The sequence below is a fragment of the Procambarus clarkii genome, chromosome 90 (genome assembly GCF_040958095.1).
Source record: "Procambarus clarkii isolate CNS0578487 chromosome 90, FALCON_Pclarkii_2.0, whole genome shotgun sequence".
NCBI classification, from domain to species: domain Eukaryota; kingdom Metazoa; phylum Arthropoda; class Malacostraca; order Decapoda; family Cambaridae; genus Procambarus; species Procambarus clarkii.
The window spans coordinates 18,589,592-18,614,083 of NC_091239.1; the positions used below are offsets into that span (position 1 = coordinate 18,589,592).

The 24,492-nt window shown below is 45.3% G+C and overlaps 2 long non-coding RNA genes across 2 annotated transcripts in view; both read right to left on the bottom strand.

The window, feature by feature from the left end:
- Positions 1-1,929: 1,929 nt before the first annotated feature.
- LOC138359237 (uncharacterized) overlaps positions 1,930-24,492 on the bottom strand; it is a 274,126-nt gene continuing 251,563 nt past the window's right edge. The window contains exons 2-3 of the long non-coding RNA XR_011225856.1: positions 3,136-3,281; positions 1,930-2,902 (exon numbers count right to left, since the gene is read on the bottom strand). This is a non-coding gene — a long non-coding RNA (uncharacterized lncRNA). The remainder of the gene's footprint in view (positions 2,903-3,135; positions 3,282-24,492) is intronic.
- LOC138359288 (uncharacterized) lies at positions 10,491-15,628 on the bottom strand. The gene is made up of 2 exons (XR_011225912.1): positions 15,344-15,628; positions 10,491-11,722 (listed from the first exon to the last, which is right to left on the bottom strand). It is a non-coding gene; the product is annotated as an uncharacterized lncRNA (long non-coding RNA).

A 24,492-nucleotide genomic window follows, 5' to 3' on the forward strand; every position in this document is an offset into this window, starting at 1 on the left:
TATATGCCCCACAAACGCCACATTAAGAACCGTCAGTCCGTCGAGGTCGGGTTCAGTGACGAAAGGGAATTAACAATAAAAGGGTCCCGTCGTTCGAGACGTTGGGTACTACAGTTCTATAGGTGCAAGAGTATGCCTCCCCAAGCACCCGGGCATCAAAATAGAAAAAGTCCAAAGGAATAACCAAAACAAGCAAAAGGTCAGCAGGAAACAACAAGCAGAAAGGAGAAGAGGGGGGGGGGGGGGGTGTGAAAAACGAAACATAAGGAAAAGTGATCCGGCACAATTTGAGAGTACAGCAGCAGGAGCATAAGGCAACAAAAGTACAGAGGACTGACCGATGGAGCATCACACTCCGGCACCACCACCAGCCGACCACCAAGCCCCCCCTCACGGCGCCAACGGGCCGGATGGGGAGGGAGCTGTGCTTGACAAGGTATGGGATCCATGCCAGGGCCGCATACTCCAGGATTGGCCTTACACATGTGGTATACATGGTTCTGAAAAATTCCTTACACAACTTTCTGAAGGCAGTTCTGATGTTAGCCAGCCTCACATACGTCACCGATGTTATTCTGTTGATGGGGGCTTCAGGAGATAGGTTTGGAGTGATATCAACCCCTAGTTCTATTTCGCTGTTCGTCTCGTGAAGGCCCATCGCCCATCCAGTGTCTGGTCTCCTATTTCCTCCCCCTAGTTTCATTTACTCGTGTGCGACTGGGGCTGCTGCCTGGTGTGCGACTGGGGCTGCTGCCTGGTGTGCGGCTGGGGCTGCTGCCTGGTGCGCGACTGGGGCTGCTGCCTGGTGCGCGACTGGGGCTGCTGCCTGGTGTGCGACTGGGGCTGCTGCCTGGTGTGCGACTGGGGCTGCTGCCTGGTGTGCGACTGGGGGCTGCTGCCTGGTGTGCGACTGGGGGCTGCTGCCTGGTGTGCGACTGGGGGCTGCTGCCTGGTGTGCGACTGGGGGCTGCTGCCTGGTGTGCGACTGGGGGCTGCTGCCTGGTGTGCGACTGGGGGCTGCTGCCTGGTGTGCGACTGGGGGCTGCTGCCTGGTGTGCGACGGGGGGCTGCTGCCTGGTGTGCGACGGGGGGCTGCTGCCTGGTGTGCGACTGGGGGCTGCTGCCTGGTGTGCGACGGGGGGCTGCTGCCTGGTGTGCGACGGGGGGCTGCTGCCTGGTGCGCGACTGGGGCTGCTGCCTGGTGTGCGACGGGGGGCTGCTGCCTGGTGTGCGACGGGGGGCTGCTGCCTGGTGTGCGACGGGGGGCTGCTGCCTGGTGTGCGACTGGGGCTGCTGCCTGGTGTGCGACGGGGGGCTGCTGTAACACTGTAAAAGTGTTTGGGTTAGTTTATTTAAAATATATATAGAGTACACGAGTCACAGACAAGGATCTGAGAGGCGCCAGTTGTCTGCCTGAGATCTCACACCTCTAACCGTTAATGACCCCAAGTGACCTGAGGTCAGATCATGATAATTTCACCTTGCTTCCGCTAAGCGTATAATTGGAGCCGGGTAGCCTTCAAACATGCCGACGTTTAAGGAGTGGCTTGGTAGTGCCGGAGGCTATCTACTTGTGGGCGGAGTTAGCTACTAGGTTCCCCAATATAAACTCGGAGAGCTATCCAGCATGGAGCATTAACGAGACAGAACAGCAGACGAGAGCAGAGAAGACGTCCCTCGCAGGGAGGCTGTCGGCCGGCAGGGGCGAGACAGTCTCTGTCAAGCTACAGACCCCCCCCCCCCCCTCTATGCAACTTAGACTCCGTCCTCGGTGAGTGAACAGTAAGGTGACTTGGTCGTGTTTACATATGTTGTGTGATGATCAGGGGCAGTCAAGTTGTAGGGTTCTCGAATTCTTGGATGATGACTCACTTTGCATATTAAACTGGAACATTTTAATTGAATTGCTAAATTATGATACTTCATGTGAAATATAATTATGAATTTATTATTTAAATTGTGTTTAACTTTGTTCCCTAGAGCTTTGAGTTGAGGTGAGAAAGCCTCTGTGATTACTGTTTTCACGGTTTAGAATGAGTACATGGTACAGAGGGAACATACTAATAATGAACTCATGATAACATCCTTTGAGAATTTTGTGATACAGGCAAGTTCCATTCCTTGTCTTGTATGTAATGATTATGAATGGATGGTGGCAGCATTTCGTCTTCTACTATCTACTCTTCTACGTCTACTTTCTACTCTTCTCCTTCTACCTATCTACACCTCTCCCTCCACCCCTCTCTAAACTCTCACTTTCAACTAATGACCCTCCTTGCCCCTCCCACCTCTCTCCCTCTCACCCCAAACCCTCACTAATTACTTCACTATGCATTTCTTTCCTTTCGTTATCTCTTTTACGTTTGTGGCAAAGATTTATGTATTCTAGAGTTCTCTCTAGAGTTTCGGGTAGCTGATCCAGTTACGGCGCCTTGTAGTCTTAGCACCTAGGTAGTCAAATACCTAGGTTACAAGGTGTTGAACGAGAGAGGTTGCCTTAGGAACTCTGGAGGTGCTCTAGAATAGTTAGCTAACTGGGGACGGGATAACGGACTAGAGAGAGCTGTTTCCCCCGGCCTCGTTAGTTAACTGGGGGGTAGAATAATGGACAAGATAGAGCTATTTCCCCCACCCCCGTTACACTGCTGCCTGGTGTGCGACGGGGGGCTGCTGCCTGGTGTGCGACTGGGGCTGCTGCCTGGTGTGCGACTGGGGCTGTTGCCTGGTGTGCGACGGGGGGGCTGCTGCCTGGTGTGCGACTGGGGCTGCTGCCTGGTGTGCGACTGGGGCTGCTGCCTGGTGTGCAACTGGTGCTCCTGGCTGCTGCATCTGCATTTTTTACTGACATTGATTGTAGACCATTTTGGTATCTCTCAAATGTCATTAGTATCTCGTAGAACCCCTGGAATATGTAGAGTTTATTAGCGGTGTGGAATTCCTGGAACATCTTAAAAGCTGCTGAATATGTTCTAGTGTAGTTGTTACGCCTTATTTAATCCTGTTTAAAATTGCCAAGTCATTTATTGAAACTTTATGTATGGATTTAAAATTTATACAAATGTTTAACTATCTTTCACATGTGATTCCTTATAAACAATTTATTTCTAATAAACAAGAATGGACGGTGGACAAGACCTGTAGTCCCTCGTGCTGTGTCAGAAGCTGCCTCACCAACACTGGCAATGGACGGTGGACAAGACCTGTAGTCCCTCGTGCTGTGTCAGAAGCTGCCTCACCAACACTGGCAATGGACGGTGGACAAGACCTGTAGTCCCTCACACCTGAAACAACAGTACGCCTTTTTAAAGTATGTACTAACAATGTGCAAGTATAAACACTTCGCTCATAGCTGCTGCACTATGTACACCCAAGCTCTTGTGACCAATAGACATTTTCACACGACAAAGAAACATTTGCACACCACAACTTCTGTCGTAAACTGCCTGGTATCTGTAGTGTTGTGTGTTGCCGAGGAAGTCTTGGTTGAAGGGTTGATATAAAGCCATTGCTTGGTTACTGACTTTAATACTTATAAAAGATACATGCCTAGCAGCTTCCAAGCTTGGCGGGCGTCCTGTACGCTCTCTTTTTCTACTGCTGGCGTACAGAACGCAGCGCATACAAACGGATAGTGCCGTTTGCTATGAACATGACATCCTTCCTTTTCTTTAAAAAGAATGAATACAGGATGTCTACCATGCTTGTAGCACAAAGCAAAGTTAATAACTTACTTTGTGTTAATAACATATCAAAATATGTTGCATACATTTCACATTAATTAAGCACACAAAAAATTTAATCAACTTAATCTCTACCACACAGGATATCAAAGTTAAAAATACAAACGCAATGTTAAACAAAAATGAAAAAAACTGTACTACAAACTTACAAAATATTGAATGAGAGATCTGCATTATTCAAACAATATTAAATTTAGTTTAGCATAATAAGTAAATACTTTGCATTACGTAAGAACACAATCATCAAATTGCTTAGGGCGTTTAACATGACATTTAGGACGAGAGTCCTTAAATTAAGAATATCCCTTGATGAATTGTTTGTCCGGTTATAACTATTTTTTCTTTATCGTTTGTACGACTTTGCGCTTCATCATTTTCTACACTAGTTGGAATCACTGAAATAAGCCATATTACGTGTTATACTATGATCTCTATTACTCACTGTTACCATAGTTCCTTTTACACTAATCACTTTATATGGTTTTGTATCATACGGCATATCTAACTTTCCCTCTTTTTTCTTTTTAACGAGAACAGTATCTCCAACCTTTATGAATTGTTCCTTTGCACGTTGATCATGAGCAATTTTCATTTTGCCCTTGGCTAGTGTATCCTTCTGAGCGAGACGTTTATCCGTTACCTCGGCTGGCATGACAGGTAGTGCGATTCTCATATGACGTCCAAATAAAAGTTCCTCAGGCGACTTGCCCAGTGTTCCATGTGGTGTTGCACGGTAGTTCCTGAGAAAAGCATACATAGCTTGCTTCCAGGATCGTCCTTCGGCATGAGCACATCATACCGCTTTCATGAGAGGTTGCATGAATCTCTCTCTACTTCTCCATTTGCTTGATGTAGTGGCATCACACGGCGGTGTTTGAATCCAATATGCTCAGCAAAGTTGGCGAAGTCTTGTCCATTGAATGGCGGTCCATTGTCCGTCTTGACAACTTCAGGAATGCCAAAATTTGAAAAGATCTTGTCGAGTTTCGGGATGGCAGCCTTTGCAGATGTGGAAGTGATGATTTCTACTTCTGGATAACGTGATTGATCATTAATGACTACCATCAAGTACTCTCCAGTTGGTAGTGGTCCGCAGAAGTCCATCGATACTTCCGTCCATGGTGCAGCAGGTAGTGGTGAAGGTTGTAGAGGTGTTGGTCTTGAAGTATCCAATGCAGCTTGGCAAGGGACACAGGCATCATGCATGTCCTTTGCTTGACGATCAATGCCAGGAAACCACACCTTTTCTTGTAGCAGCTGTTTGGTCCTAACAAGACCTAGGTGTCCTTGATGTGCAAGCTTTAGAGCACGTTGCTGGAATGACGATACGAGTACCTCGCAGCACAGTGTCGCGTTGTTGCCTAACACTTAATTCTGTCTGGATGCGTTCAAGTGCTTTGAATGCATCTTGGTCAACTCCTGAGGGTGGGATGCGTGGAAACTTTTTTTTTTGTCAATGCATCCACTGTTGCTTGCAGAGTTGGGTCCTCTAGGGTTGCAGTACGGATTTCATCAAGAGTGAGAGCCTTAGGGACTGCATCACAGGTTACAGAGTGTACATATTCCTCGGCAACTTTAATCACATCTGGGTTGATGTGCAGATGAACTTTGCTATCAGTAGAACAATCTATGGGTTCAAATCGATCAGAAAATTCAGCAACAATAGCATCAACATTGTTTGCAGATTCCACTACTACAGCATTAGAAAGCTGAAGTAATCCCAATTTGGTTGAAGTCTTGTAACTGAGTAGAGACTTTTTCATTCTTAAGAACATGGAATGTAGTAATGAGCATTGCACTCTGACTTAATCTATGCAGTGAAAGTTCTAATCACTGGCAAGGCTACCTTTTCAAGAATAGGCAGTGGCTTTGCCATTATAGTTCTCAAGCTTTGGGAACTGTTTTGGGGAACATCCTTGGGAACATCCTAGGCAGTATGATTTTTGCTTATTTAGAAAACAGTAAACCCAGGGTCATTTAGATCTGTAATTAAAGAAATGTACAAGATGAATAGTCTCCCATTGATGGAATTCCCAGACACTGCCGACTCCACTATCATCATAAAAGCCATGGTGGACAGCAATGTAGCCAGCACTACCCCAACTGTGACTACCTCCCAACAAGTGCCAGCACCCACGACCCCAGTAACCACCAACAAGCCAGAGGAAGATAATACAACACCAGCAACTACCATTCAGGACCCCCGGAGAGGGCCCACACAAACAACAAAACATACAAGTACCACAGGACCAGGGACTCGCAACGGCTCTCACTGATTCCCGCACACCCACACAAAATGTCACCCAAGCCTCAGTAGAGGCCCCAAACACAATCAATTTCTTCAAGAAAAGCAACCCACCTGGTTACCCACAAGACCCTCCGAGAGCAAATACAAACTCAGCACATAAAATTCCAACACAACATTCTCGGTGTCACTACGAATGACGTGTACGAACAGATAAGGTCATATACTTTTAACCCAAAACGAAACCCCATAACCATTCAGCAGATAAGCAGCGAGGACTTTGACGCAATGCGCAATGGTTATGGAACGATCCCAAACAATCCACAAGGTGGAAGAGACCCATCAGATTCAACATAGCCATCCAGTCATATACAATAATTCAACACAATGTTCTATGCTGGACTCCGCATAGAGCATTGGAACTCAGCAACTTGTAAAGAGAAATAGACCCTGATATAATACTCATTAATAGCCATGGAAAAAATAGCGAGAAGATCAAGATCTTCAATTACAAAATTTACCAGGTCAACAGAGCTGACCAGGCCAACGATGGAGCGGCAATTGCCATAAAAAGAAATATTCCACACAAAATTTTAGATAACTTCCAGGAAAACTTCCTGGCAATTGAACTCCAAACTACGAAAGGATCTACCATCTTCATAGGAACATACTACCAACCACCAAGACGTCCTTACCTTCCCCTTGCCGACATCATGAAACTCACCAGAAGGAACAGACCTGCCTACTTTCTGGGTGATCTGAACGCCAAGCACAGAACACTGGGACATGGAAGGAACTACCAAGCAGGAGAAGCCATCCACAATATGATAAGGAACGGAAATCTAACCCACCTGGGCCCAGACTTCCCAACTTACGTCAGACAAGGCCAGAGTGGTAAACCAGCCATAATACTGTCAAACAACCACCACTTCCTAAACACCCACATAGAAAGGGGCCCTGTGAGCACAAGCGACCACCTACCAATAATAATGACGCTGTCAACTAACCCCATTCAGAAATCCTCACCATCAAGACTTCAATACACTAAAACTGACTGGGAAGCGTTCAAAAGCAGTGCACAGGAAATCAGTGTCACAGATTTTAATGGAAAATAAACATCATGCATAAACGCCGAGTTAAATACATAGATTAGCACCATAGAAAAATGCATGATTGATCACATTCCCGTAGCTCACCATATAACGCTCCCACCCCCCAGCCACTTAGGCGCTCAGGACACTGCAAACCAGATATAACAATCTTCAGCAACTCATCACACAACACGGGTAGACGGATGAGCGCAAAAGACTGCAAAGGGAACTTCAAGATGAGCTGCAAGATCTATGCAAAACAGAGTACACCAAACAATGGGATGACCTAATAAGCAAAATCCAAGTCGACTACAGAATGCCAGGAAAGTTCTGGAAAAAAGTAAAGACCCTGATGGGAAGCTCTTCTGAGGAAACACCCTACATCATAGACGCCTCAGGAAATAAACTATGAGGAGAGAGAACAAGAGCAGGAATTCAGGAAGTTCTGGGAAAAAAATTTCAGGATAAACCCGGAAGAAAATTTAAATTTTTGCCCAATTAATGAAAGGGAAATTACAACTCAAGTCGATAACAGAGCTGCAGCACTGAAAAACTCATACTCTGATTCGCTGCTCTGCTACCGGAGGGCGCTGACGTTCGGCCCGGGCTGACAGTGTTGACCTGTAGCTGCTGCGTGGTGGTCGTTTTGTTAACGGTGTGGTGCGGCCATTGGCCGGGGCCTGGAGGGTGTTTTGGCAACGGCTATCAGTGGCCGTGTTCGCCGGGTCGACACCGCCCGGCTTGATTTCTCGGCGCCTTTTGACTGGCCCTTTGTGGAGGTTGCCCTGATGGACGTTCTGAAAGTGGAGTACCCTGATCTCTACGGTTTAGAGAAGCTTTCACCTACCCGGGTGGCGATGACGTTCTCCTCGGCGAGTGTGTGTCAACTGTATGTGCGCCACTGGGGTGCGCAGACGCATGTACTTCCGGATTCTGCTGTGACGGTGGAGGTCTCAGATCCGTGGGGACCACTGACGCTTGTAAGTGTCCAAGGTGCGCAGGTGCAGTTTCCTGAGGATGAACTGTGCGCTGCATTCCGTCGGTATGGTGAAGTGGTGGGGCACTGTCATACCTGTCTGCATAGTGGGCGCCTGAAGGGGCTCCGTATGGGTGTGCGTACTTTGAGCATGCGGCTCTCTAGGGCTATTCCCTCCCAGGTGGCTGTGTGTGGATTTTACGTGCGTGTGTTTTACCAGGGTCAGACTCGCTCCTGCTTCCGGTGTGGTGAGGTGGGACATTCCGCTGCTGCTTGCCGTGCCCCTCGTTCGGCAGACCCTTCGGTGTTCCATGAGGATGATTTTCCGCTTTTGCCGGAGGCTGGGGGCGCCCTCTGTGGACCCGGGCTCTATGGACGCACTTGGAGAGGTGTCTTCCCCTGTTGTCCCTGTTTCTACATCTGCTGCTGGTCCCTCCGCTTTGCCAGTTGACTCTGCGTTTCTCACGGTTCCTGCTTCCCGTGCACCTTTGCTGGTGGCGGCGGAGGTGCATGGCATCCCGTGTGATGTCTTGGCGTCCGACGCGTGTGGTGTGGGGTCGGAGGGAAGCCCGTGTGCTGTGGCCGGTGCGTTGCCGAGGCCGGGGGTGGTGTTGCTACGGTGTGTTCTGATGGCCAGCCATGCGGTGTTCCTGCGGCTGATGAAGTGGTGCCGCCGTCTACGGTTGGCTGTGCTGTGCTTCCATTGGTTGCGCTGGGATCTTCCGTCGAGGAACAGAAGCGCGCTCCGCGGGATCGGTCGCACAGCCGTGGGCCCCCTGGGAAGAGGATCGAGGCTTCGGATGGTGTGGCTTTGGCTGGTGCTCCTCCCTCCGCTTCTCCCTTCCGAAGTGGGGTATGGCAATGAGCAAGGCAATGAGCAATGCAATGAGCAAGGCAATGAGCAAGGCAATGAGCAAGGCAATGAGCATGGAGGACGGAGGACGTGGAGAGGATGTGAACGGTGTCGCCAGCGCCTGGGGAGCCCTCGTCGGGTGGTGTCCATCCCTTGCTTGTTAAGGCGGTTCCTGGCCGATCGTCTTCCAGGGTGCGGCGGAGAGTTGAGCCTGGTGGTGAGGTTGTGGCTCCTGCTGAGGGTGCTATTGTGTCCCCTGAGGGGCGCGTCGGGTTGGGGGTGTCCCGAGGTTCTCCCGATGGCGCCCTCCGTTGTATGTGCGCCACTGAATGTTAGAGGTTTAAATGATCTTGGGGTCCCGTTGGGCCTGTTGGATGTTCTGCAGGAGCAGCACGTGGATGTGGCTCTGATCCAGGAGCATAATGTTCGTGATGTGTCTGTGCTACAGTGTTTGAGTGTTCATTATCAAGTGCTCAACCCACCGAGGACGTCTTTCGGGGGGACGTTGATGATGTTTTCTAGGAGGGCTTCCTTCTCCGTGCTTCACACAGAGATGGATGAGGATGGGCGGGTTTTGTTTGTGAGGGTTGAGTTTTTGGGGGTTGTCATTCCGTTCCTGACGGTGTACGCCCCCTCGGGGGCGGCGCCCCGTCAGGAGCGGGAGGAGTTTTTTTGGGTGAGGCTTCTCCCTTTCCTGCGCCATGATACGCAGAGTTTGTTTTTTGGTGGGGATTTTAATTGTGTGATGAGTACGCGGGACTGTAGTGGCGCCCGCCCGCATAATGTCTCGGGTGCACTGCAGGAGGTGGTGCGTTCTTGCGGTTTCCGGGATGCTGCTGTGCTCTGTGGGGGCGAGTTATCCTTTATTTTTGCTGCATGTGGGGGCGAGTTATTCTTTATTTTTGCTGCATGTGGGGGCGCGTTCGAGGATTGATCGGGTGTATGTTACTGGCGGGGGGTGTTCTGTGTTTGCTTTCCACACTGTCCCGATTGCATTCTCGGACCATAGTTTAGTGGTGGTCCGGGTTGGTGTGCCCAGTCAGGTGCGGGTCGGTGCGGGGTAGTGGAAGCCGAATTGTGGGTTGCTGCGTTGTCCGCGGGTTTGTGACCAGTTTCGGGTGTGGTGGGTCGGGGTTCTGGCCCGGCGTTCTGAGTTTCCTTCTGTTTTGGATTGGTGGGAGTGGTGATAGGTGCAGTGTCGGTTGTTTTTTAGGGTGGTTGCCAAACGTGAGGCTGCTGGGAGGTTTGGGTTGCTGCGGTTGTTCCAGGCGAGGCTTTCGCGGTTGTACGTGTGGTACAATGCTGGGATTAACTGTTTTGGGAAGATTGCGGAGTGCAAGGCGGTCTGCGGGAGAAGTGGTCTGCGGGAGAAGTGGGCAGAGGGTGTTCGTGTGCGTGCTCGTGTGGGTGAGCGTTGTTACCTATCGTACGTTACGGCTCGTGACTCTACAGCAGCCAAACTTTAATTACATCTAGGGATACGACACAACTGCTGTTCTCAATAGCGAATCACCAGTATAACCCCTTAATAGGTAATGAGCACATAATTAACAATCTTCGTTTAGGACTGAAGAATAGATACACAATATGATAGCTATATATTCAAAACAGTATAATATAAAAACACAGATGGTAAAGTTAACTTATAGAATATGATTGTATAGTCATGGCACAATATATATAATAGTAATTATGGCAACAAATGAATAATAACAGACTTATCTCCCACTTGTTACTCTCCTAGTTCCCCGAAGCTACTGAACTCTCGCTCTGTCGCCACCCACATTCACACCTCCCGTCTGCCTCATCCCAGGATGAGGGGTGGAAACTAAGGACTTTTTAATATTATAAACTAATTGAACAACCACTTGTTCTCAAAACACATAAGAATGTAATTTACATATAATAGTTGCTTACAAAATATATAAGTATAATGACACCTGTTTAATTACAGTATATGAAACATTTTCTAACTAAAATAAAGTGACATCTGGAACTCTCAAACTGAACAGGTCCAGCTTTCCCGTATCAATCAGGTATTAGACTTGTGCAACGGCAACCGCTCTCCTGTCCACTGACGCTGCCAAACCACACGACAATTTACCCAAAACACAATGTGTGTACATATACATGCAATGATAAAATAAAATAATATTTATTTTAAATTTATATACGTATTCTGCTAGGAGTACGTAACACTTCCACCTCCAAGAAAAAAAATGCAATAGATTGAAGATCAATGGCATTTTTTCAAAGTAAAATGTATGACACTTGAGATTTATGGTATTGATTACACCAAACATGTATAAGTAATAAAAACACATTTCTGGACAAAAATGAAAACACTCCAAATATAGTCTTACAGGAAACTCAGAAATTTCAGTCTTATGACTATGTTCTACATATGTGTCACTGGAGTATGCAAATTTATCTCTCCAAGGTACTATCTCATTTATTTCACTTTGTTTTAGATCATATTTCACACACCTATCTACAACAATATCATTAGTAGCATGAATAGAATTGTCAATAAAGGTAGCTGCTTTCACACAGTTATCATGGAAATTTAGTTTTTCATATGTTTCTACTATTTCTCCAAGATCAGTTTCATTTTTCCATGTGATTCCTTTTCCACATGGTGAATTTTCCCAAGACAGCCTCCACTTTCCATTACTCCCTTTTTCTGGAGCTGAACTGCTTAATTGAAGCAGGCTGTATGTTGAGTTGAGTTGGGACTTCTCCTGGGTATGCTCTGACACAGACATTTGCTCATCACTCTTGATCCTCTGTGGAACACATACTCTCGCCCAATGGATACTAAAATTAGAGAAAGTAGCATTAAACCTCACAATTATGCATAAGACTTTCCCATTCATAGAACCTTCCGAAACACAAGACACCGACTTATCAAACCTGTGACCTTCCAACCAAGAAATACAACCCAAGATTAGTGCAAAGACTACCTGATCGAACTGACTCAGATGATCCATAAGGAACACAGAAATCAATTTCCTCATAACTCTGTCATAACGATCAGTGAAAGAAAACAGGTATATGCCTAGGCACCATATCTCAATCATAACTCTCAAGACAAGTTCACACCCTCTGATGGTGAACTTGAACACAACACACACGTTCATCAACCGTCTAGTCTTCCAAGAGACTAAATAAAACATGCCGAAAACGTTACAATCCTCACCATCACTTCCCAAGTGATTTACGTCTGATGACAACCAATCAACCAAGAGGTTTAAGGGTCTTAACATCTTGAAGATGAACAGCAGATTACCTGGAAAACGCCCAAGGATAATCTGAAACCCTTCACAATGATTAACTCTAGGTAGGATAACCTTATCCCCCAACTTGAATTGCACACCTGGAGCCTCAAACATCTGCTCCCCAGTATGATTTAATCCTTCACCCACAATATGACTCTGAAAGTCAACACCACACTTGAGTGGAACATACACTTTTATCACTCGTGCATCAAAATTAACTGGATCTGAATATAGAGACACTGCTCTAGCATAACTCACCACTTCCTCAGAACTGGATGCACAACCTACTTGAGTAAACTCTCTCTGCTCAACCACAAGGCTTGACAAAGATGTCCCACAGTCCATTACTTCACAAGAAAATGGCTGCAGAATAAAAGTAGAGTTCAACATCCTACACACACTCTGACTCAATGTACACAATGAGAAATACTTCCTCCACATAGAATAAGAATCACAACTCCTCAACTTAGATCCAATTGCTGCTTTACCACTCTTAATGATTTTACCAAAATTTCCTCCCATGACTTCTGGAGCTGCTTGGAGTACTGTCTGCTCACAATCAACAATATCACTACCAAGCTGGGTCACATCCTCACAGACAACTGAAGAGGGAGGCTCAATGGGTCTCCATCTACTCAACAGAAGCTGATCCTCTGGCTGCTTTCCCACACTCTCCAAAACTGGATCTACAGTACAGACTGTCTCCTTGCTTCTCTCTGAAATCTTAGGGTCAGTTCTACTCAAGCACATAAATGAAGGGAATCTGAAGCGAGCGGGCAAGTAACAGGTAGTTTGACCTCCTCCCCTATTATATCACCTTGACTAGGGTGAGGCGGGGCCCTCCACAACGGACTTACTCTCGACAACTGATTCTAAACTTGGAGTGAGCGGGAATACTTCTGCCAACCCGACATCTTGTCCTAAACCATTCACTTGGCTGGAATACAGAGTCGTGGCTTTTAAGTTTCTCTCAACTCCTGGCACAACGTTCGTAGTGAGCGGGCAAGACAATGGTACATGGACATCCTTTCCCAATTTATTGGAATAAAGCAGAGTCATAGTATCAGGCTTACTCTCAACAACTAAATCGGCCACACAGGAATCTGGAACAACCACATCCCACTTCTCCACTGAAGGGGTACTGGTTACTGGAACAAATGCTTGAGTAACAACATCAGAACTGACAACTGGATTTATATTAGTACTGACATCAGCACAGGTAGAATGGACAAAACCATCTTCTACAACAGGTTCATTCATAGAACTAACTTCAGCACAGGCAGAATAAACATGGTCTGCAACTGGCTGTTTACACAAACGGGGATCATTCTCACCCACAACATGATTTATGGCCACATCATTACCCAATATAACATCCACACCTGGGATGGGCAACTGTGTACTAACACCCACAGTGCATAAACGTGGTGTAATGGTGGATCTGAAATTAATGTCTATTAGAGGTACAGTTTTACATCCTGCAACACTCTGAAGAACAACAAACTTTCCTGTCTCTCTCTTTTCAACATCAGAAAGAATACTGGATGAAATTATGGTTTGGGAAGCACCTGTATCACGAAGAATAACCACTGGCTTCCACTTCCCATTAATACACAAACTTCACCTGAAGACATATATGGTGAATACTGTTTCACCCAATTGGGGTTTACAGTTACATGTTTATTAGTAAGTTTATTTTGCACACCTCTGCAATAAATGAGACCAGTTGGTCGTAACTCAGGGTGCAATATAAAACATGAATGAATTCCATGGCCTTTTCTCTTACAATGGGAACAGGACCTTACAGTGGACACACTGGTAGAACCAACTGTAGGTTTAGAAATAACCTTATTATTATTTGACATTCCTGACAATGAAGTAGCAGGGTTAGGTTTTGTAAGAGAAGAGCTCATGGGAGTAACTGGAGTACTAGGACTGGATGGATTCTGATAAGGAGTTCGGTGAGCATTATAATTTACTCTACGACTAGACTTAGGTGAAGTGGCCGTAAACGGGCCTTAGTCAACAACTCATGCTCATCCGCGAGCTTTGACAGCTCATAATGTCTGTTACATTCTTTTGTTCTGCCATAAAAGTAGACAACTGGTCTGGGAGACATGACAATACTTCTTCCATTATAAGAAGATTCTTTAAGCATCAAAATCAGTGACTGAAGTGACTTTAACCATCTGTTACAAAATTCGTCTTCTGACGAGTAAAATCTGCTATTGTCTGATCACTTGTCCTCCTTAGATTTCTGAACTTTTGCCTGTGTGCCTCTGGATTTAATTGATAAGCATTTAAGATGCTTTTCTTTACAAATTCATAATCAAAACTATGAGCGTCAGGTAGGGATGTGAAAACCTCCTGACTACGCCCCTTAAATTGAGACTGCATAATGGCTACCCACTGATCCCTTGGCCAGTTCATACTGATGGCAATTTTATAAAAATGTGCAAAGAAAACCTCAGGATCTCCTCATTGAACTTGGGCAACTCTATATACTTATTCATCCTGATGGGATTATTATCACTATTTGTTGAAACATTACTAGTATTTCCATGCCCAGCTGCCATACGCTGTGATTCAAGCCTGAAGTTAGTGTCAGCCATTTGTTGTTGAATCTCTAATTGTTGCTTCTTTGTGGCTTCAAGTTGCAACTCAATTAAACCTCTGGTTTTGTGCCGCAATTTCTAAACGCCTAGTCTCAGCTCCCTTTGCTGAGCTTCAGCCTCTAATATTTTCTGTTCTTTTTGAGCTTCAAGCTCTAATTGGAGCTTCTAACTCAAGACGCTTTAACGTCATCTGATCACTCGACTCCTCTCTTAACTCCTCTAGAATTTCTTCATCTAACTCCCCATTCTCAACAAAATGCGTCACAATGACTTTCAATATTTGGGCTTTAACCATTCTATTGCTGGCGGTCAAATCCAACTGATTTGCCATTTGTATTAACTCAGTCTTTTTAAGGTTCTGAATCCCTTCAAAGTCTGGGTGAGCCACCAACGCTGCAACTTTCTCCTCCATCGTTACTAACACTTGGCACTTGATTCACAAAATAATTAAAAATGGCACTGCACTACACTTCACTGTAAAATTGTCACCACACTGAAAATTCGCTTGGCCTCACTGCACAAACAAAATATATAGGATGACTTACCTCAAAATCGTGAAACGTTGTTACTTGACACACAGGAAGGCTTGCTTGGCACATGGAATAGTTCTTAAGAAACACACAGAGACACTTGACACACTGGTACCTAGGAAGGCAAGGTTAGATTAGCATAGTTAAGTTAAGTGGGACAATATTTCCCGGCACAGGCCCCCATAACTCTTTGTTACCTATCGTACGTTACGGCTCGTGACCCTACAGCAGCCAAACTTTAATTACGTCTAGGGATACGACACAACTGCTGTTCTCAATAGCGAATCACCAGTATAACCCCTTGATAGTAATGAGCACATAATAACAATCTTCGTTTAGGACTGAAGAATAGATACACAATATATAGCTATATATTCAAAACAGTATAATATAAAAACACAGATGGTAAAGTTAACTTATAGAATATGATTGTATTGTCATGGCACAATATATATAATAGTAATATGGCAACAAATGAATAATAACAGACTTATCTCCCACATGTTACTCCTCCTGTTCCCGAAGCTACTGAACTCTCGCTCTGTCGCCACCCACATTCTCACCTCCCGTCTGCCTCATCCCAGGATGAGGGATGGAAACTAAGGACTTTTTAATATTTAAACTAATTGAACAACCACTTGTTCTCAAAACACATAAGACTGCAAGTTACATATAATAGTTACTTACAAAATATATAAGTATAATGACACCTGTTTAATTACAGTATATAAACATTTTCTAACTAAAATAAAGTGACATCTGGAACTCTCAAACTGAACAGGTCCAGCTTTCCCGTATCAATCAGGTATAGACGTGTGCAAGGCAACCGCTCTCCTGTCCACTGACGCTGCCAAACCACACGACAATTTACCCAAAACACAATGTGTGTACATATACATGCAATGATAAAATAAAATAATATTTATTTTAAATTTATATACGTATTCTGCTAGGAGTACGTAACAAGCGTGTTGACGGGAATGTCTTTCTCCGTTTCTTTTAAGAAAGGTGAAGGCTGCACGGGACACTCTTCTTTTTACGGCTCTGCAACGGCCGGATGGGCCCGTTGTTTCGGACACCGGTGGTGTGTTGCATTATGTTCGGCAGGAGTTGGCTGCGCTCTATGAGGAGGTGGATGGGGACACCGCGCTTGCGGATGATTTTTTGGGTGGGTGTGTTCCAGGTTTGTCTGCTGAGGATTGTGTCGGTTTGGTGGCAGATGTTTCGTTGGGGGAACTTTTCGATGTGGTCAGGTCGTTTCGTTCTGGGAAGGTGCCGGGCTTGGATGGTCTTCCTGTTGAGTTTTATGTTGCCTTTTGGGATGTGTTGGGGGGCGTTCTTTTGGAGGTGGTCCGGGCTTGCCTTCGGGGGTGCGTTCTGCCTGTGTCAGTGCGTTGGGATTGTGCGGTTACTCCCGAAGCCGGGCGATTTGCGGCTCTTCTCGAACTGGAGGCCCATTACGTTGTTGAATGTGGATTTTAAGGTCCTGTCAAAGGTTTTGGCTGGTCAGTGTCGCCGTGTTGTTGCATCTGTTGTTTCTGTGGAACAGTTTTGTGGTGTTCCGGGTCATTCATTATTTCAGTGCATTGCGTTGTTTCGGGATGTGCTTATGTATTTGTCGGGCTCTCGCTCGTCGGCGGCGATGCTCTGCCTGGATTGGTCGAAGGCTTTTGACCGTGTCTCTTTAGCCTTTGTTTTTCGTGTGTTAGAGCGGCTTGGGTTTCTGCTTTTGTTTGTTCGTTGGGTGCGTATGTTGTACACTCGGTGTTGCAACCAGGTATGCATTAATGGGTTCTTGATGCTCCTTTCCCTGTGCGTCTTTCAGTGCGGCAGGGTTGTCCACTTTCTATGCTCCTCTATGTGCTCTTTCAGGAGACTTTTTTCGGGCGGTCAAGGCCTGTGCGTTCATCCGCCCTCCCCGGGTGCCGTCTGGTCTTCGGTCACCCATCTGCGGTTATGTGGATGATACCGTCCTGTTTGTGGCCTCGGAGGGTTCTGTTGGGGCGGTCCAGGCCTTGGTCGAGAGGTTTGAGTTGGCCACTGGGGCCCGGTTAATCGTGCCAAGTCCGGACTTCTGGGTATCGGTGGGTGGTCCTCTCGCCTTGTGTGGGAGGGGTCTTGGTTTCCGGTGGTCGCCTCTCCGTGTTCTGGGGATCACCTGGTTTGCTTCCTACGAACGCTCTTTGGAATATAATTGGGGTGCGGTTTCGCGTAGTGTTGGTGTTGCAGTTGGGTTGTTGGCTGCGCGCCCGTTGACGATTTATCAGCGTGCATTGCTGGTTACTTGTAAGGTTTTGTCGCGTGTTTGGTTCATGGCTCAGTGTTTACCCCTGGATCGCCGGCTGGCTCTGGGGTTGGAACGTCAGGTTTATAGGTACGTGTGGTGTGGACGTTACCACCCGGTTCGTCGCTCGACGTTAGTGTTAGCTGTGTGGGTGGGGTTGGTATTCCGGAAGTGTTTACCAGGGCCCGGGCACTGTTCTGGGTCTCGTTGCGTCGGGGATTGGCGATGAGTGGAGGGCTCAGTGCTTTGTGTGTTTATTATTGTTCGGTTAGGTTTAGTTTCTTGATGGATTTCGGTGGTTGTCGGGAGGTGGCCTTCTGTACCCCACCTGTTTACTCTTGGTGGTGGATATTCTCAGGGATGTCTGCTGTTCTCCGGGTTTTATGTCTCTTTCGGTTAAGGTGATTTATGGGATTTTGTTTCGTCGTGTTCGGCCGCAGGCGGAGGATTTATTCCCTTGTTGGGATTGGGGGGAGGTGTGGGCGGCGTTGGGGGCGCGGTTTTTGGCGCCGCAGCAACGGGAGTTGTTTCGTGTGTTACATTTGTCGTTAGCGACAAATAAACGGTTGTGCATGCTGGGTTTGCGCGCTTCTGCCGCGTGTGTCCACTGTGGGTTGCCCGAGACTCAGTTGCACGTTTTCTATTTTTGTGAGCGGTCGAGTGGTTTGCTTGATTGGTTTCGGGATGTGTTGGCCGTGGTTTGTGGGCCAGGGTATAGGGGTGGGTTTTTGCAGTTTTTGTTTTAGTCTTTCCCGCAGGGCTCTCCCTGGGTGTGGAATACGTTATGTCTTCTTATGGCTGACTATGTGTATTGTGTGTGGGTTGGTCGGAGGGAGGGTTATGGGGTTATTGTGAGGCCGCTTGCGGTACACCTGATGGTGGCTGCAGCGTGCTTTTCCGGGGATTTTTGCGGTTGGTTTACTGGTGCATATGTTCGTGGGGATGCTTTTGGGTGACTGGTCGTGGGTTGGGAGGGTGGGTCTTGTTCCGGTTCGTCTTCGGTCTCCGGCCCTCCGACGGGCCTCCTCGTGGAGGTTGGGCTGGGTGTGTGTGTGGTGGTTTCGTTTCTGTTGTGTTTGCTCCTGTGGTTTTGTGTTTTGGTTTGGTGTGTTTGTGTGTGGGTGTGGCTTTTATTCTTTCCCTGGCTCCTGCGTGTGCCTTTTTGTTTGCCCTGTGTTAGTTGTGTGCTTTGTGCCTTTTTTGTGCCTTTTATGTTATTTATGGTATGTGTGCTTGTTGGCTCCTCTGTTTCTGGGGCATGCCTCATATGTATTTTGTGTCACTGTGTGGGGTTTGGGGTTATGCTTTATTCTCCTCCCCTTTTGATTATCGGGATGTTTTGTATTACTGTCCCTGTGTTGTGTGTGTGTTTTTTTGTCGTAACTTAATGTTCTTTGTCTCATGTGCTGTGTGTTTGGCTTATGCTGATTGTGTATTGTTTATGTATTATTGTTCTATTCTTTTTGATTTGTGTTTGTCTTATGATTTTGTACCCTGTATTCTGATTTTTATATAAATAAAAAAAAAAACTACCAATAATAATGACGCTGTCAACTAACCCCATTCAGAAACCCTCACCACCAAGACTTCAATACACTAAAACTGACTGGGAAGCGTTCAAAAGCAGTGCACAGGAAATCAGTGTCACAGATTTTAATGGAAAGGAAACATCATGCATAACGGATGAGCGCAAAAGACTGCAAAGGGAACTTCAAGATGAGCTGCAAGATCTATGCAAAACAGTACACCAAACAATGGGATGACCTAATAAGCAAAATCCAAGTCGACTACAGAAACCCAGGAAAGTTCTGGAAAAAAGTCAAGACCGTGATGGGAAGCTCTTCTGAAGAAACACCCTACATCATAGACGCCTCAGGAAATAAACTATGAGGAGAGAGAACAATAGCAGGAATTCAGGAAGTTCTGGGAAAAAAATTTCAGGATAAACCCGGAAGAAAATTTAAATTTTTGCCCAATTAATGAAAGGGAAATTACAACTCAAGTCGATAACAGAGCTGCAGCACTATTGCCGACGCAAACAAGAGACCTTAACAACATACGCGAGGACTGCTACCTTATGAAACACAACCATTGCAGAGGTCCATAAAACAATTATGGGTTTCAAGAACAAGGCGCCGGACAACAGCAAATAATTAAGATGGTATTATCCAACCTACCAGTGATTGCACTCCATCAATACACATGTATTTTAAATGCAGCTCTTGCATCTGGACTATTCCCCACATACTTCAAGAATGCCACAATAAGATTAATCCCCAAGCCAGGTAAACCCCCAACCCAAACTGAAAACTACAGGCCAATTTCCCTCCTCGAAGTACCAGATAAAATATTCGAAAAAATTATCAATCACAGAGACTTGTGAAGTACATGGAAGAGGAAGGGAAGTATAACACCAGGCAGCATGGGTTTAGAAACCGCAGAGGGGCCCATACAGCTATAGCCCTTATCTACGAACATATAGCCAACGCAGTGTCGAAAAAGATCAGTGTATATAGTGCTTAGGGACGTCTGGAAAGCCTTCGACAAAGTGTGGCACACAGGCCTAAAATATAAGATATCTGAACTAGGACTTCCTGAGAGATTTATTGCTACTCTGCAGCTTTATAGACAATAGAACTGCTAGGCTTAATCGGCAGCTACTTGGGTGACGTAATAGAACTGAAAAGTGGAGTACCACAAGGAAGCTGCCTCTCCACCACACTATTCAACACATATATAGCTGACCTACCCCAACCCCAACATGGAGAATACATCACATACGCTGACGATGTCACCCAAATAATATGCCAACCAGGACCATCAAAGCCGCTACTAGCCGACAAGACCAAGGCAGCAATTGAACTCTTAAACAAATTTGAGAAGCAATGGAAAATTAGCACCAACAAACAAAAGTTTCAGATAATACACATTGCGAAAAGAAACCCGGACCCCATCATCCTTGACAACCAGCCGATCCAATATGCGGAGGCAGGCAGAATACTGGGATTTATGATAAATAGAACAGGGATACAAATTCATGTAAGGGACCGACTAAACAAAGCCATAGCAGCATTAGGAAAACTGAGAAGATTCCGAAGCCTCAGTACTAACATTCAGATCCACCTATATAAGGCTCTAGTTCGGCTGCATCTAGAGTATCCCCCAGTACCACTACACACCATAAAGAAAACTGACATGCAGAAACTCCAAGCAGTACAAAATAAGGCGCTAAGGAGAGCAGCAAAACACCGTCCACCATATGATCAGACAATCCAGGAGCTCCCTGAACTCCTGAACATACAGCCACTAAACATCAGACTGCAGCACCAAGCCATCAGGGCGTGGAACACCATCGAAATGTTAGAGGACCCAATGTTTGAAAGATTGCTCCAAGATGAGACGCCCCGCTCCCACAGCTGGTGGCCCAAGAGCCTCGATTCTCTGGATGAAAAACCCGCCCCACAGTATATAATCCCCAGATGAGATATGTGTGTATATATGAACAGTTCATATATGTGTATATATGAACAGTTCATATATGTGTATATATGAACAGTTCATATATGTGTATATATGAACAACTCGATAAATAATAATGTGTATGAACTCGATAAATAATAATGTGTGTTTGTTTTATTATTATTATTTATCGAGTTGTTCAAGGAGCCTTAAACAGAACAACATGTGTGGAAGCATCGGAGTGTGTATATATGAATGCTACACAGTATTCATCTATGGATATCCATTTATGGTGAAACATGTGAAGAACCTCTCACACTCACAGCTCCCTGACAAGAGGGAGCCAGCTTAGCTTAGCTGCCAACACCCACACATCGTGTCAGCAAGGCGGACAGCCCGCCTGCTTTCATACCTCTCATTGTATTTCCCACTTCTATACTTCCCTTCACCTATGCCTCTCCTTCCTCTTTACTAAAAAAAAAAAAAAAAAAAAAAAAAAAAAAAAAAAACTTTTTTGAATTTTTCATAGTGGCACTCAGCAATGGTGTCAATGTTTGATCCAGTGTCAATGAGAACTTTGAGACAAATACCAGCAATGTATACTATAGTCTCTGGGTTGTTTGGAAGATCATTCCATTCTGTGTTTGCTTGTACTCCATAAGTACAATCACAGTCATCTGAGACTGGTTGTAATGAAATGTTGTCTTGTACATTATTAACATTCTGGATATGAGGTGCAATATTGTGTTTACCACCTCGATCCCTATAACCTGATCCTCATACAGTGCTTTTATTCACTGACTGTGGTTTCTTTAGTACAGAACGACACACAGCACCAAAATGACTCAGTTTTCCACACTCATAGCACTTCTTACCTTGAGCAGGACAAACACTGCCTTGGTGTGGGTAGTCTCCTCCACAATTGTAACATTTATTGTTGACACCCTCTGATGTGAGTCGTTGTGACTGCTTGAGTCTTGTTCCATGACTCCAGTTGTGATGTGGTTCTCGGCTCAATTTACTGTTAGGTTTGCCATGATATTTTCTTTGATCACGGTGTCCTCCCTGAACCTTACGTACCTCATCACTGTTAGTAACAGTGACAGAACCGTTGTTGGCACTGCACTCCATGACACGAGCATCACGTGCAGCATCTTCCCTTCGACGAGCAATATCCAGTATCTTGGTAAGAGAACTTTCATCATCGACAAGTTCTAGAGTTCTTCGACGGAGACGTGTAGATGTGCATGTTTATTATTTGCCGTTTGATTTCTTTGTCAACATCAGCAAACTCACAATGGGCTGCCAAACCCTATAAACTTGTGTGGTATTTATCTACAGTTTCATTAGAGAGTTGTTTGGCTCTCCCGATATGCATAATTTCCATAGCAGTGTTTTGTCTAGGTTTGAAATGTTCAGTTAATTTGGCTTTGACAATGTCATAATCTTTGGTACCACCAGTGTCTTTCAGTGTGTCAAAGATGTCACTAACTCGATCACCTGCATAATGAAGTAGAAAGGCACGCTTTCTTTCAGCACTTTTGATGTCAGAAACTATCAACAAATTTTCGTACCTTTTAAGCCATCTTGTCCACCTCTGCGAAAGGTTTGTCTGGTCACAGTCGGGATCAAGTGCAGGAAACTGAGGTATATTTGCCATTTTAACTGTATAAATGTAAACTTATCAGTTAAATGTTCCTCAGGAATACTAAACACTTACTGCACTGTATATGTAAGTTAAAAATTCACTGTAATTACTTTAATTTTGCAAAGCACACAAGCATTTTAATGCAAAAGTTCACAATAGTGCACAATACAGCAGCAACTGACCTCTTACCTAGCCTTGTGTACATGTGTTGTTGTTCCTACTCATAGCTGCACAGCAGTTGGTACAGCAGTTGGCGCAGCAGTTGTCAGCGATGTTATTTGAGGAGTTTTCAGCACAGTCAACACAGCATCACCAGCATGAAGAATTGTGTAGCACAGAGCGTCGTTTTGTACACAAAACATCGGGTTTTGTACACATCATCAAAGCGTCGTTTCATACACAGCATCGGCAGATATCGCAGATTCCTCAGCATACAGCTTGTCAGCACACAGCATTGGTTAGCACACAGCATTTGTATGGTGCTCACAGACAACACTCTCTCCTCCTCCTCCTCCTCCTCCGGGCGAGACAGCATGCATCTTCCTTGTGTTTTGAGCTGAACAAATACCTGCGTTCACAGTTCATCCTCGTTGCCAGTGTGGTGGTGTTTGTTGCTGAGGAAGTCTTGATTGTAGGGATGATATAAAGCCATTGCTTGGTTACTGACTTTAATACTTATAAAAGGAACATGACTAGCAGCTTCCAAGCTTGGCGGGCGTCCTGTACGCTCTGTTGTTTTTTACTGCTGGCATATGAAACGCAGCGCATACGAACGGATAGTGCCGTTTGCTATGAATATGACAGTATCAGGTAACTCATATTGCATCCAGCCTTGTACTTGCTTCCAGCCTTGTTCCCTTTTTCTCAAGTTTATATTTATAAAATGTTTACATCATAATTAATAATGTCCATAATACCATCGATGCCTCTACACTGGTACTCAACTTGGGGTATATACATGATTTTTCATGTTGGACGAACAGGTCTTGGATGTGAGAGTTTGATAGAGAGGAGTCCGCCGGTGTACGTTGCCAGCTTGTTGAACCATTATATACATAAATAGTAATTTTAGTCATTTAAGAATATATATTAGTTTAATTACATTATTAGAATGAACAAAACATTGTTAGTATGATAGTGTCTGAAAGTGGTAACTTTCGCATGTAGTGTGTTTAATTAGAAAATGTATCTGCCTAGTGGTAACTGTGGGAATAGTCAGAGAGCAATTGATGCGAGCCCGCCACTTCAGCGGTTCGTGGGGGAGTTGATCTGGGAACACCTAGAGTTAAGTATAAGTATGTTCTTGTGTTTTGTGCCTAGGTTAAATATTCTAATCAGTGATTACAAGATATATTGTATAAAGCCACTTATTCATATTATTATTACAAGTATAGATGTGTGTATAGCCAGAGAACACAACTTTTGTCTAATTAAGATTAAAGTATAACATGTATGTGTGTTTGTGTTCACCTCTTCACCTTCAGTTCACCTCTGGTGCCTATGTTTATTATATCAGAGGAGTTTGGGGATCCATCCTTTTACACACAATCTTGATAGACCTGGTCACATGTCCACTACGAAAATTCTGGAAACTTTCCATATATAAGAAACTTTGGTTCATGAATTATATTGAGATGAGTCAAATGAGTGGAACTCTGAATGCACAGCTCAGACATTGTGTGCTTTAACCACCTCCCTAGATGACATTGTGTGCTTTAACCACCTCCCTAGATGACATTGTGTGCTTTAACCACCTCCCTAGATGACAGTGTG